At 41.8% G+C, this 15,941-nt stretch overlaps 1 protein-coding gene across 1 annotated transcript in view; it reads right to left on the minus strand.

Moving 5' to 3' along the window:
- Nucleotides 1–12,189, minus strand: part of Cep128 (centrosomal protein 128) — a 172,051-nt gene extending 159,862 nt beyond the window's left edge. The window contains 2 exon segments of the mRNA XM_037210756.1: nucleotides 9,709–9,866; nucleotides 12,099–12,189. The gene's annotated coding sequence lies outside the window, so the exon portion shown is untranslated.
- Between the last annotated feature and the right edge of the window lie 3,752 nt (nucleotides 12,190–15,941).

Here is a 15,941-nt window from a genome sequence, read left to right on the forward strand (position 1 = left end):
GGGAGGGGGGACTGGACCTGCCTGGACTGAGTCTATCAGGTCGATCCCGGTCCTCGGGGGAGACCTTGATCTGGAGGAGGTGGGAATGGGGGGTGGGTTGGGGGGAGGGAGAGGGGGACGGGGAGGGGGGAGAGCATGGGAATCTGTGGCTATTATGTAGAACTGAATGGTGTTGTAAAATAAAAAATAAATAAATAAATAAATAAAATAAGGTAAGAAAAGAAGGAGAACAGCAGGGAATCCCGGAAGGACTGCATCATTGAAAAAGGGAAAGAGAAGGAACTGGTGAATGAAACAGAAGAAACAAGAGCTAAGGAGAAAACTTAGAGACATAGTAAACAAATTCTAAAAAGCAAACTTTCAAAGAAGTGAGAAAAAGAATTTTCATAAATTTTACAATTACTTTACTGTCTCAGCTCAAATAAAACCTTTATTTGCTCAACTATGTTCATAGCCACATTATTTGTAATAGCCAGAATCTAGAAACAACCCAGATGCCCTTCAACTGAAGAATGGATAAAGAAACTGTGGTACATATACACAATGGAGTATTACGCAGCGGTAAAAACAAAAATGTCATCATGAAATTTGTAGGCAAATAGATGGAACTAGAAAAAAATCACCCTGAGGAGGCAACCCAGACCCAGAAAGACAAACACGGCATGTACTCACTCATAAGTGAATATTAGACGCAAAGCAAAGGATAACCAGGCTACAATCCACAACCTCAGAGAAGCTAGGTAAAGAGAGGGACACTAAGAGGGACACATGGTCCACCCAGGAAGGGGAAAGAGTTAAAATCTCCTGAGTAAACTGGGAGTAGGGGAATAGATGGGAGGGGATGGGAGGTGAGAACATGAGGGCTCAAGATGGCCAAGTTGGCGGAGAGACGGGGAGGGAGAGCAATGAAAGAGATTATCTTGACAGAGTGTACCAGTAAGGGGATGGGGAGAAATCTGCAGCTAGGGAAAACCCCAAGAACTCACAAGATTGTCCCCAGCTAAGACGCATAGCAATGGTGGAGAGGGTGCTTGAACAACCCTTTCCCTGCACTCAGATTGGTATCTACCCTAATTGTCATCATAGAACCTACATCCAGTGACTGATGGAAGCAGATGCAGAGACTCACAGCCAAGCACTTGGCCAAGATCCTGGAGTTCAGTTGAAGAGAGGGAGGAAGGATTATAAGAGCAAAGGGGGGGGGGGGGGTCAGAATCATGATGGGGAAAAACCACAGAGATAGCTGACCCTAGCTAGTGGGAGCTCATGGACTCTGGGGAGCCTGCATGGGACTGAATCAGGCCTTCTGAATGTGGGTGAAAGATGCGTGACTTGATATGTTTGTGGGTCCCCTAGCAACGGGACCGGGATTTATCCTGGGTATGCAAACTTTTTAGAGCCCACTCCCTATGGTGTGGTGCCTTCTCAGCCTTGATGTAGTGAGAACAGGCTAGATCTGCCCCCAACTTGGTATGCCAGCCTGTGTTGACTACCCAAGGGAAGCCTTATCCTCTATGAGGCCGGGATGAGGATGGAATAGGGATAGGTTAGGAGGAACAGGAAGGGAGGGGGAAGAGGGGTTGTTATGTAAAAAATAAGAAAAAAATTTTTAAATAAAAAAATTATAAAAAAAAAAGAAGAAGAAGAAGAAAGAAAGAACATGACAATATAAGAGAATGGGCCAATTTGATTTGGCCTGAGAGTGGGTTGAATTTGGTGAATGGAACACAGCTTGCCACCCCTCAATGCTAAACTCTCCCTATTGAACTTACTGTGGGGTAGCTACTTCCCTTATTTAGAGGGAAAACTGAACTGTGATGCACCAGTTCAACAGATCACCACGTAGGAAAAGGATTGCAAAGCACCCTTGGAACTGTTAGTGGGCACATTAAAAACAGTCTCAGCAAAGACATGAAAGTGAGGCCGCCAGGTCCTGCAAAGAAGGAAAGGTAAAGGATAGAGGCAGTCATATGTGCGCTTTTCGTTCTTCTTTGGATGTGTGAAAAAAAGAGATGGATTACTACCTGGGAAGGATATTTGCTCAAGGGATAAAGAAGCCTCAAATTGGAAAAGATTTGGTATACAAACACAAGGCAGGCCCAAGACAGAAGAAATAAAACTGATCATGGTGGCCCATGACTATAATCCCAGCACTTCATTGCAAATTCAAGACCAGCCTGGGCCACACAGAAAAACCCTGTCTCAATCAAAACTAAGAAAGCGAGGGGTGGGAACAAGAACCACCTACTGGTTAGAGTCACACAGGGAAGCCACTCACTGTCTCGAGCAATACCATCTGAGGACTTAGAGTGGCATATTTGCTGCCCCCTCTGAAGTTAGTTTCCAGTCTTGAAGAATGCTCTTTACTCTATAGCTACTTAAATTATAGCACCAGACGACCCAGTAAATTGGCATAGCCAAGTTTAGGATAAGGAAAAAAAACAATTATGTTCCTGCCTAAGAACTCAAAGAGAAAAACTTGTTGAGTAGGCTTTAAAATTAAAGGTCAACATAAAGTAGCCTTTAAAAATGAATTCTAAAACAGAGAAACACTGTTTGATAATCAGAACACATGATTACAAATCCGAGTGCCAGAGGTATGATAAGAATCACCATTCATTGGACAGCTAGCTATGACATATGCCCGTATGTCAACACTGCAAGGCAAAATTTGTAACCAGAGGACAGAGGTCATATCTTGTGGACCCCCTTATTCCCTGCTCCAGACCAGCATCTGTCATATTCATTATTTCTATCTTAAAGAATCCCTTTTCTCTGGGTTTTTATGTTTGTTTTATGTGTATTGATGTTTTGCTTGTATTTATGTACCACGTGTGCAGTGCTCATGGAGGCCAGAAGAGGGCACAGGACCTATTGGAACTGTAGTTAACAGACAACTGTGAGCCACCAGGTGGGTGCTCTGAAGAGCAGCCAGCACTCCTAACCCTGAGCCATCTCTCCAGACCCCAAGAATTCCCTAACAATCACTCTACAAAGCAAATACCACAGCAACCCAGCTGTGGTTCAAATATAAAGTGTTCCTGTCCCTAAAAAGTCTCCTACATTGAAGGGCTGGTCACAGCTGGCAGTGTTTCTGTGGAGGGTTCTAGACACTTTAGGAGGTACAGCCTGGCTAGAGCAAACAGGTCGCTAGCACAATGGTCTTGTGGACTATGTCTGTTCCAGCTCCACCCCTGCTTCCTGAAATCAATGAGTTGAACATCTCTGTTCACCAGGCTACCATGATACCCTGAAACCATCTGCCAAACGGCAGAAAAGTTCCAGAGAAATGGCAATGGCTACTGCCAAACCTGAGATGAATGTGTTGTGTTACTTGTGTTGAGCCCAAAATCACATTCTTGTATCTATACCTGATAAAACAGGTAAATAGCACAATCATTCCCACAATGACAGACCAGAATTAAACCCTCTGAGAGTACGGGCAACAACTATCATGTGCCCATACTGACCCAGATTGGTTGAACAAGAGATTGGCACAGACGACCACCGGACCCCTGAGTTTCTGACATCATTTTGTTAAATTCAGGCAATGTAATTTGGAGGAGTACAGAACAAACCCCGTGGACAGATGTCTGCTTGAAATAACTATGTTATTTTAAAACATGAATCTGGAAACTTCTACTTCACTTGAAAACTCCAATTTCCAGTTTTCTGGAAGAAATCCAAAGCTCTGCCAATGCTGAAGACTGATCATCCACAGGAGCCTGGATGTACACACCACGCTCTAGGCAGACTCACACCTTTCTGTTTGCCCCAATCTCCACCACACCTGCCTCCCACAGTGCGTCACTGGATGGGCTCCACTTAGCTGAATCTGCAATCCGACAGAAAACTAAAAGGACAAAGCTTATGAGCCCAACTGGCCAGGTGAAAATAAGCGGCCCGGCTGTGAAGAATCAATCAACAGCGACGCCTGGGAGCTCATTCCCACACAGACCAGAAGGAAAGCATGGTAGTGGTTGTCTCCGTGGTGGACAGAACATTAAGACTGAGACTCTGGCAAACATCTCAAGTATCCACGCCTGCAGACTTTAAAACTGGAATGAAATAGTTTTACTTGACTTTAAGCAAGCTACACAGAAAGACTTTGCACTAACATGAAGAAACTAAAGGGGAGGGAAGCCTAATCCATTAAATTCCACCCAAAATCTTCACTTTATACGTTTCTTTCCCTCCTTCCTGAAAAGCAGCTAACTGCTGACTGTGGGCTCAGCTGCCTACCTTGCCATCAGCAGGATTTTAACCGTAGTGGTCTAAAGAAAAGTGGGATTGCTCCCTGGACCTTGCTCTCCCACACCTCTCCTAGCTTTTCCACCTTACTTCCTAAAACTCTCCTCAGGCTGGAAAGTGGAGGACATAGGACAGAAAAAAAAAAAAATCCCGGGCCTTCCAGCCTAGAGCAACAAACGAGCCAGCTGCCCCCGGCCAACTGAACAAGTCTAGCCACACTATAGAGACAGCTTAGGGAACCCACTGTAGAGGACTAAATGTTTATTGTTGTGTGTATCCAAGGTTCTGTTGGTTATAAAGCAAAGGCTAACTGTTGGGTAAGTGTTGACGTGATTTGGTTCTGAAAGAGTTATCTGCTAAACTTTCCTCTCAATCCAACTTTCCTTGAGAGAACAAGATGGCTTCAGACTATAGATATATGTGACACCCTTCCAGTGACAAAAGGAAAAAGGATGCTTTCAAATCAGAATACACACACACACACACACACACACACACACGCTGTGGATGATTGATTGATAAATAAAGTGCTGATTGGCCAGTAGCCAGGCAGGAAGTATAGGCGGGACAAGGAGAGAGGAAAATGCTTGGGACGTGGAAGGCTGAGAAGAGAGACGCTGTCGCCGCCACCTCCTCCATGAGAAGATGTAAAGTACTGGTAAGCCACAAGCCACATGGCAACTTATAGATTAATAAAAATGGGTTAATTTCAGATGTAAGATCTAGATAGCAAGAAGCCTGAGCCATTAGGCCAAACAGTTTAAGTAATATAAGTCTCTGTGTGTTTGCTTGGGTCCAAGCGGCTGCAGGACTGGCGGGTGAGAGAGATTTGTACTGACCGTGGGCCAAGCAAGACCAAAAAACTTCAGCTACACACACACACACACACACACACACACACACACACAAGCAAATTATTTGTAGCACATAATAGCCTAACAAGTTTTAAGGGGGAAAAGCAATTATAAAAGTATAATGTCAGGGTTTTGAAAAAAAATATAAAAACAAAAAAAACGTGCTATTTCTTTACATCCCAATGCATACTTTATTTCTCCCTAATTTTAAGAGGAACAGAAACTACTTGATTTCCTAATGGAAAAAAAAAACTGCAAGAAAAGAAATCATCTCAGTGCCATTTACCTTTAATTCACACCCTGCTTTAGAGCTTAGAAAGTATTTTCATTAGCATTTCCTCATGATTCCTATTGCAATCCTGCAAAGATGGTTTAATTACAACCTTACTCATGCCGTAAAGGGAGAGGGCAGTTTGAGTGAAGTACTAGCCCACAATTACTTTGTTTTTAAAAATTACAATAACAAAACTGGAGACTAAATCTTGTGCTTCTCTAAGCCATCAAAACATCTTGCTGATGTCTCCTTTCCATTGCCTCCATGACAGAGTCAAGGTTTGTGAATCGGGAATTCAAGGCCTCAGCTAGCCACCCTTCTCCCAGCCCTCACTAATGCCATGAAGAATCCTCCTGCCCACTATCCCAAATTATTTCAATCAATCTACTCATCGCTTCGGACACAGCTAAGAACAATCTCACGAACTCTTCTGTCTCCAGACAGAGATAATCTTTCCTCTCACAGCTCTGAAATCTTAGGACTGCATCCCTGAAGAAAGACACTTATTAAACATCCCCATAAAGTTTGACTATTTGTACAGTGGAACTCGTCCTCAATTACTCAAATTCGTGCACTCATCTCACCAACATGCCTATGCCTATGCCAATCCTACTACCTAGAACATTCCTTTCACTCTCTGACCCTTTCTCAGAGGCCCGTGTTCCTAACCATCCATCCTTGACTCCTGTTTCTTGGTCAGTTCTGAAGAAGCATCCTTTAGAAAGCCTCCCCTCTCTAGGCCCAGTGCCCTCTGCTGTACTCCCTTGACAGATAATTGCCTCCAGCCGGCCTAGGCAGTTCTAACTGGCCATTTACTGTCTACTCACAAAGCCTCTAAATTTCAGCAAAGACCGTTTTACTCATGGTTTGCTGTGCTGTATATGTGTTTTAGCCCCACAAAAGTTTGTGTGCAGGAAGCGTGATCTCTAAGATTGGCAATCTAATGGCACTGGAAGATCTACATCAGTGGCTCTCAACCTTCCTAATGCTGCAATCCCTTAATACAGTTCTTCAGGTTGTGGTGACACCCCCAACCACAAAATTATTTCGTTGCTACTTCATAACTGCAATTTTGCTACTGTTCTGAACCATAATGTAATTATCTGATATGCAGGATATCTGATATGTGACCCCCAAAAGGGACCGGACCCACAGGTTGATAAACAATGCTCTATATGATGTGAACTAGGGGATGAACACTGAAGGGCACCCCCAAAGGGGAGGTCTTGTGCAACATCATGGACTACACACCTGAAAAGTAGATTCTTAAAAAAAAAAAAAAACTTTGTTAGTGGTTCAGGGACTTGTAACAGACCATAGGACTATGCTGTAGGACCCTGTGACAACTAGAATTATGAACCACATAAATCTATTTCTTTTATAAATCACTGAGCTTCAAATATTCTCTTAAAGAAACACAAAATGGATTCAGATACAGTTGAAGGCCAGCACTCCGCATGTACTGGACCATTATCAAATTAATTTGAAACTAGACTTTTTTTAATTATCCTGTCTGATTAATCCAGAAACAAAGTTCAAACTACAGAGCTTTACAGAGCAAGTACTAGTTAAGCAATTATTAAGTAGAGAAATTTCATTAACAGAGGGTCTAAATTAATTATTTGGAGCCTTAAAACAATATTGATTGAGCCGCATACTATTAATACGAATACTATTAATACTAATGTCTACTGTATGGTAAGCAAGGCAGCAGTTCAAATCAATGTATCGTATACTAAAACTTACTAGTAAGTGGATCAAAAACCTAAGTATACTAAGTTATTTGTGAAATCATTTGAAACTTTATAATGGTCATTTGCAGTTACTTATAGTCTTCAATTACCTGTACCATCAAACTCTGAACTCCAAATTCCATGGTCTCTTCATCACCTGACTTCATCATCCAGAGAGTTTCAACATTCCAATAGCTCCTCATAAACAAACCCATTTTGAGCATTTGAAAGCCTTCACCTGACCACCATCAAGCTTTTCCTTTTTCCTCAATCTATAAAATTGACTATCCATCCTTTAAAGTAACAATCATAGTCCACTTCTTTCACAATGTTGCTCTTCATTCTAAAGAGTCTAGCTCCAGCTCAGCTTTAATTCACACACCCATTCATGCATGAGCTTACTCATTCACAAGCACTCATTCATTCACTCAGGAGCACCTGCTTCATGACAAACCCTGTGCACACTGCAGATTCTAAATATCCATCAGCTAAATGGATTCATGTAACCACAAATGCTGCCTTCTCCAAAATCCTGCAGTCATTTAGCAGTACACAGTTTTATGCTAAGGGTTATATTAATTGTAGAAAGATGAATATCAATAAAGGCTTACTAAGTCTCTTAAAGTCATTCCTAAATATCATAACAAAACACGAGAAGCAAAGGAAAAACTCAGAATATTTGCACTATATGGGAACTGGGGGATTAATTAGATCTTTAAAAAGCACACGAAAATAATAACACTCCAGTAGTAAAAGTCGCAAAGGACACATAAACAGGCAATTCACCGAATACAAATGTCCCTAACAAACGCATAAATATAGTTCATCTCACTGGAGAATTGCAAATTGAAACAATAAATGGTGTCCTTGTTTATCTGTTTTGGACAGATGAGCCAAGCTCTCACCCTCAAGGCTGACAAGGGCATTTGGTGTACAAGTATTAATTATAAAGGCTCAACAGATAAAAACACTGTCTAAGCAAGTCTGACCTCCTGAGTTTGATCCCTGGAGCACACAATGGAAGAAGAAAAATCAACTCCAAAAGTTGTCTTCTGACTTCTATACACATGAACCATGTCCTAACATTTGCACACAACAGTAAATATATAAAAAGGTATTATCTATAAAAATAAGAATAGCTTTTCTAAAGAATAACTTGGCAAAACAAGTAAAGTAAACATACATGCTTTGACTCAGAAATTCTGCTTCTATGATCATTATCTCAAAAAAAAAGGGTGTGTGTGCATGTGCACATGTGTGCATACACAACTTATGTGTAGGACGTATGTATGAGAATCTCATTTAAGAATTATAAGAAACAATAAAATCCCTTGATGAGAAATACATTAAATGCATCTAATCACTAGGCCACAAAGATAGCAGTTAAACCAGGTAAGACAGAGGCCCAAGAGATTGGAACACACCTAAAATCAAGCACTCAGGAAGCTGAGGCAGGGATCCTAAGTTCCAGGCCAGCCTAAACTGTACTCCAAACCTTGTCTCAAAAGGAGAATAAGACAGTAGACTTATTATAAGTAAGATTATTTATATGAAAGTCTTTTAACAATACATTGTTACATAGGAAACCAGACTCTAAAGAGTATTCAAACCTGTCTAAGGTGTCCCCTAACATTATTAAAGGCACAATAGTGAATCCACTCTAAAATATCATTTATAGAAGTTCCAAATGTGTCCATTTGTGCCAGTGAGAATTCCTGGAATACATTAACCTACTGGGCTTTTGTCTTTCTAACTCTTAATTCTTTAACTCTAAGAATTTTGTACCTCAAAAATCTTGAGTGGAAATTCATCACAAGGCCTCAGAATCCCTGTGTTCCAGTGCCTTTTCAACATCAAAATACAAGGAAAGGCAATTTTTTCATCCAGAATTTTGAATCTATTACAAAAATTAAGCTTTAACACTAAATCTTTGATAATCAATGACAATGTGTTGAATATACTCAATTCATGGAAATCACAAATTACAACTATTTACTTGAATAGACTATTCATTGTGTTTAAAAAAAAAAAAAAAAAGTAGGATCCTTTAAACATTTCAAGAGATCAATCCAAAACTGTTGAGTGTAAGTCAAATCCACTGGAGAACAATTACAAACAGCCATGAGGCCTTATACAGGGGCAGGGCTGGGAATCTGGAGTTGGAAGACCTGGAAATAAAAATCACTCTTTGGGCTTAAGAATTTCCAAGTAAAAGAGCCTCTGACACAGATCTGAGAAACATGGATAAGCATGAAAAAGAATTGAACACAATGCCTGGGAAAGAGAACCTCAAGCAGTACCTGGGCTACAGTGGGTTCCCAAACATCTGCCTAGTAGACAGCTGCTCTGTTATTTTTGGTAAAGGTGAAAGCATACCTCCCACTTATCTGTTCATTTGAATTTTTTTAATGTGTCATGCACAGCCACTCAGTTTTAATTTTATACTAATACCAAACGGGAGCTCCTTGCCCCCCACCCACCCGATCCCGACCGCCATTCCCAAATCCTTGCTGTTGGCATACCCTTTCCCACTTTGAATATAAAACAATGTAAAAGATTTCCTCAGACGCTAAACTCAAAGAGCAAGCATACGTACAAAGTACACTCCCAGAACTCTGTGTTGCTGTCCTTTGAGCTCAGTGCTCTTCTTAGGCACGGATGCCTGCCTCCTATCATTTCTTCATGAGATTCCGGGCAAAAGGTCTAGTCAAGTAGATGCTCTTTTGGGTTGCCTCTACACTTCCCCCAAAACACCTACAAACCAATGAAACAGGCAGTAAACAGAACTAGAACTTGACATTTTTTTTAATGAAGATTATCTCATCTTCCCTATGCACAGATTAGAGAATACCACGGAACACAGACAGTACACTCCTATGGTCACCCAAAAGCCCAAATGATATCCAAATGCCCGGCCTGCAGATTCCTTATAAGTGGCATTTTCTACCCATGCTTAGTCATCATCATTGGACTTGCTAGATCACACTAGGAGATGAACTGTACCTCAAGTCTAGCCAAAAGTACTAAGTATATCAACTGGGAGACTAGACTGGGTAATAAAATTAACATGGTTTTCTCAATGTGCTGGCTCATTTGTAAGTCTAGGCCACCCTCCACCTCTTTGAAGACATATTACATATGGTGGATCAGTTCTCACAGTGAGTGGTAAAACAAATAAACCAAAGTATTATATTTTTGGCTGAAGAAAAGTGCAGTGGGTGGAAATGTTTTCAACACTCCATAACTACTTTTAAAATTGTAAAACTCCACAGGAAAAAGAAATCATCTAAGAAAACCACTGTGCGTGTATATCAATAAGCCACTTCAAGAAGTGTATTCTGGGAAAAGTAAATTGCTGAGAACCTGAGAGATGTTCAGAGTGGCCAGCTAAGCAATAGTTTAATACACACTTCTCTAACAAAGTAGCAAGCCCTATCACATGGTGAGTCCTAAGCACAACAAAATTTCTGTATGCCAGTGGTTCTCAACCTTCCTAATGCTGCGACCCTTTGATACAGTTCCTCCTGATGTGGTGACCCCCAACCGTGAAATTATTTTCATTGCTACTTCATAACTGTAATTTTGCTACTATTATGAATCATAATGTAAAATTTGTGTTTTCCAATGGTCTCAGGCAGCCCCTGTGAAAGGGCCAGTCGATCCCGTGGGGTTGCGACCCACAGGTTGAGAACTACTGCTCTATGCCAATGTACAGCTGTCAAAGTTCACCTTCCTGCTGTGGTGTCCAGTACAGCAGTCATATGGCTATAACTCTAGAAGTCTGGCCAGTTCAAACTGATACACACTATAAATATAAAAGGATAATAATACATGCTAGATTCTGAACATCCAGTACCATTTTCAAAAAAAAAAAAAACATAAAATACAGCTCTGGTGGTACCACACACGTTTGATCTCAGCACTGTGCAGGCAGAGGTGTGCATCTCTGTGACTTGGAGACCTGTCTGGTCCATCCACATAAAGAGTTCCAGGCTAACTCATGCAACCTGGGACTTATGCAGGGATGCTTGGCTCAGTCTGGGAGGGGGGGACTGGACCTGCCTGGACTGAGTCTATCAGGTCGATCCCAGTCCTCGGGGGAGACCTTGATCTGGAGGAGGTGGGAATGGGAGGTGTGCTGGGGGGAAGGGGAGGGGGCAGGAAGGGAGAGAACAAGGGAATCTGTGGCTATTATGTAGAACTGAAGAGTATTGTAAATTAAAAAAAAAATCTAAAAATAAATTTAAAAAAAAAAAAGAGTTCCAGGCTAACCAGGGCCACAGTGTGAGACCCTGTCTAAAGTGTGTGTATGTGTGTGTGTGTGTGTGTGTGTGTGTGTGTACATATAAGTTTGATATTTACTACATGCCAAATATAAATATTTTATGTACTGTGACAAATAAATTAAGATTAATCTCAGCAGTTTCCTCATACTTTTAATACAGGTACTATAAAATAAAAACCACCTGTATAGTTCACCTGGTATTTCTTTCTGTTAGACACAATCAGTTTTAGAAAGAAGTGCTGAGAATTTGCTTCGTGCTAGGCAATGCGCCAAATGTTTTGCATAATCCTGACAGGACGCTACAACATTTAGCTTTACCGAACCCTTGCCTAACAGACTCGGTCCATTAAAGCAATACAGGATGCAGCTGGGATTCACTTCGGCATTTCCACGAATTCATTCCAAAAGGGGGCTGCTAACCGCTAGGACCAGGCATCTCCTAAATTAGCATGGGAAAATCAAGTGACCAGAGGACAGAGAAGCACCAACTTACACCCTGGGGCAATCAACTAAATGTCAGGTAGCTAAGGCGTCTAGAAGGCTAGCTCATGGCAAGCTACTCAAAAGCCAGGACAACGCACGCATGTTCAGAGTGAGATTGGCCAGGACCTGACCATGGGCCACCTGTTGAGGGGTGCAAATACGCCATCGCCCCCAACTTGCCAACGCTGCACCCACACACCCGACCCCATCCCACTTACCCTTGGCTGCTCTGGTGTCTCCACCCTGGGACAAGGGGAAGTGGGACATAAATGTCTCTGCAGGGGGAAGTGAAAAAAAGGACAAGGGAGCAGCTGGCACAGGTACCTTAGACCCAAGGTGACTCCAGGTTCTTAACGCCGGATCATCGCCGAGGCCCCACCCGGCTCCCGCGGCTACCAGCGACCCCGAAGGTGCAACCGACTCAACGCTGCGGCGCAACCGACTCTGCTCACCCCTGACTCGCAGCTATGGCAACTTGAACTAGCCGCCCAGGCGCGGCTAGGAGCACTGGACGCGCCACCGCCGCTTGGCCCTCTGGGAGCTGTAGTCCATCCCACGCTCCAGCGCAGAGAGATCCAGCCACAATGACAGTAGCTAAACTGCAAGTCCCAGCATGCTCTGCGCCTGGCCTCTAGGTTCCTTTCCCGGAAGAAGCTGGATAAGCGGTCTTTACCAACCTAGGGCCCTGCCTTCTAGCCCGGCTCTAATTTTGTTTTTTTAAAGGGCCAGGAGCCTGTGAAGACGCAAACACCTGGCAGAAAGAGTTCAAAAGCTACCTTGGCAGTGAGTGAAATTTTACTCATGAGAAAACATCAAAGGATAAGTAATATCCAGCGGTGAGATGTAAAAAAATCGCTTTGGGGGCTGGAGAGATGGCTCAGAGGTTAAGAGCACTGACTGCTCTTCCAGAGGTCCTGAGTTCAATTCCCAGCACCCACATGGTGGCTCACAGCCATCTGTAATGAGATCTGGCGCCCTCTTCTGTATACATAATAAATAAATAAATCTTTAAAAAAAAAAAAATCGCTTTAATGTCTTGTTTTAAAGGCTTAGGACTGGAGGGGAATGAAGAAGTTGATCAAGTGAAACACTTTCTGCCTGGAGTGGCTGGGCTAAGATCTTACAGCTCTTCCAATGGCAATCTACAAATGCAGTATGGGGCTGTCTGTTCATTACTACTGTGTTCCGTCCGCACTAGAACACGAAAGAAGTATTTTCTGCTCAGGAAAAAAAAAAAGTCAGTTTCAGCCACGATGAGAGAATTAAAACCTTGATGAAGGAAGGAGCTTTGCAAAACCTAAGAAGTGAAAATCCATTAGGGATATCCGTAATCTTTTCCTTCTACTCTGCCAATAAAGGACACTGACCTGACCCTCCCCAAAACTAGAATCAAAATTTACATGATCTATGGACGTCTTCCTGAAACCTAAAAAAATAAAATAAAAATAAACCCAACTATCAGTGGTTCTCAACCTGTGGGTCACAACCATCAGAAATCATATTTCTTTTGTTGTTGTTATTTTTGCTTTTCGTGACAGGGTTTCTCTGTGAAACAGTCCTAACTATCCTGGAACTCACTCTGCAGAGTAGGCTGGCCTCGAACTCACAGAGATCATCCTGTCTCTGCCTCCCGAGTCAGAAATTAAAGACGTGGGCCACGACCGCCTCTGCCTGGAGGAAAACATGTTTCTTCTGATGGTCTTAACAACCCAGACACTGCTCAGTAGCAAAATTATACTTATGAAGTATCAAAGAAAATAAATTTATGGTTGGGGTTCCTAAGACCATCAAAAATGTGTGTTTTTCTGATAGTCACGACCCACAAGTTGAGAACTGTCTACTAGATTGTCTTATGACACAGACTGCCTATTTTGACCACTGTGCAGGAATTATTCATTTCCCACTTAATCCTCTCTCTCCTTTGGGCCTTGAAACAAGGGGACCTGACTTTTAATGTATCTCCTCCCCCCCAATTCCCACCCTGCTCACACAAAGGCTTTTCCTCCAGTTTAAACACACGTTCTTCAAAAGACTTACTAAGTATTTGCATCAACAGTTGTGCCTCTAGAATACACTCCGCCTGACACAAAAAGCAACATAACTCAGAACAGTCATTCAAACAATGCCTGCAGAGGCATAACGGCTCTGTTTCTTAACGGCTAAATTTCACAAAATAATTTGATTCAGCTTAGCAAATGTGCATATTGAATCACCTTAGGATCCTGTCATTCTATTAGACACAAGAATAATGAAGAGATTAAAAAGAACAATCCTTTTGTTTAAGCTGCTCAGAGCCAATGGAAGGAGATGACAATTCATTACAATGCTGGGGGGTGGGGACATAGACACTACATCAGTATCTAAGCAGAAACATAAAAGAGAACCTTCCTTCGGAAATATATCTGATCAACTGACAAAAAAAAAAAAAAATGTACTACCAAAATGCTAGAGTAACTTTGAACTCGGTTAGTAAAAACTGATGGTTGATAACATTTTTGTCCAGCTGTATTTATAAGATTGCGTTCAATTCTACTGACTCCATTTTAAAGCGATATTGGTCAAGCAAAGAAAAAAAAGTTCTGAAGACACAACTGAGACCACAGAAAAAGAAATCAGATTTGAGTTAATTATGATTAAAAATTGGGAGCTAGGCGTGGTGGCCAACTCCTTTAATCCCAGCACCAGGAGGCAGAGGCAAGAGGAGCTCTGTGACTTCCAGGCCAGCCTGAAAAGAGAGTTCCAAAATAAAGAGAGCTGTTACAGAAACCCTGTCTAAAAAAAAAACAAAAAAAAATGTATATGTATGATTAAATTAAAAGCTATTGTCATACACCTCAGTTGACAGATGGGACATGGTGGGGGATGGAATGTAGTGAAGTCAGATCTTAGAATGTTTCTCACTTACTTCTTAATGAGATATATTTTTACTCAGAAAATGGTCTTGCAGCTTCCAAAGGATATTAAATTCCTTTTAATGATATAGCTGGTGCGTGGTCACTACCCTTCACACACCACCACTACATTCAAACAGAGTCACATGAGTCTAGAGTTGGGCAACTCCATAAGGATTATCTGAAGTTTCCTCCTTTATAAGTCATTAAACAGGAGCACACATGGTGAGTTAGTTTGCTAAGGTTGCTGTAACAAAATACGGTAGACTAGGTGGCTTAAACAATGGAAATTGAAGGGAAAGAGTGAGAAAGAGGAAAAACGTGTCAGATGTTTGAAGGTTGAGAGTCCCACATTGAAACATCAGTTGGCCACGCAGTGGTGGCGCACGCCTTTAATCCCAGCACTCAGGAGGCAGAGGCAGGCAGATCTCTGTGAGTTTGAGGCCAGCCTGGTCTACAGAGCAAGATTCAGGAAAGGTGCAAAGCTACACAGAGAAACCCTGTCTCAAAAAACCAAAAAAAAAGAAAAGAAAGAAAGAAACATCAGTCAATTGGAGTTCTCTATTTATCTTCTGTGTGTCTTCAAATGGCATTGTCCTTTTGTGTACACAGAATTGTTCTCTCTACCTGTAAAAAAAAAAAAAAAAAAAAGTCAGTTACATTAAATTGAGGACCCATGTTCCTCTCTAACAAACCTGTCTCCAACTTCAGTTAAGATGGTAGTTTCAGGAAATGAATTTTTCGAGGGCATGAAACAGTTCATAACATATTACTTCACCTAACCCGTTAAGCCTTAGTGTCGTGTTTTCCCACTGCCCCAGAGAGGGAGATGTGGTACATATTTTCATATGCCTTGCCTACATCACATCTTATGATACAAGCTAAATGTAGAAACAATCACACCTACACCATGAGTCCCCAGACTCATGTATATTATAGAGATCACTTCCCTCTGACATGCTGTCAAGGAGTAGACATTCCAAACAGCCTGGGTTTATGGGGGTCTTCATGCATTAATAAATTAAAATGAAATCCAGATTCCTAGTTTATGGTTTGATAATCTTGATGCTCATGTAAGAGCTGGGGTAGTCACCAGGAAATGGCCATATTCATCGACATTCAACAAGAAGCTGAAAACATCAATCTGAAGATAAATGAATATGGAAGCAA

The sequence above is a fragment of the Peromyscus leucopus genome, chromosome 14, assembly GCF_004664715.2.
Source record: "Peromyscus leucopus breed LL Stock chromosome 14, UCI_PerLeu_2.1, whole genome shotgun sequence".
Lineage (NCBI taxonomy): Eukaryota > Metazoa > Chordata > Mammalia > Rodentia > Cricetidae > Peromyscus > Peromyscus leucopus.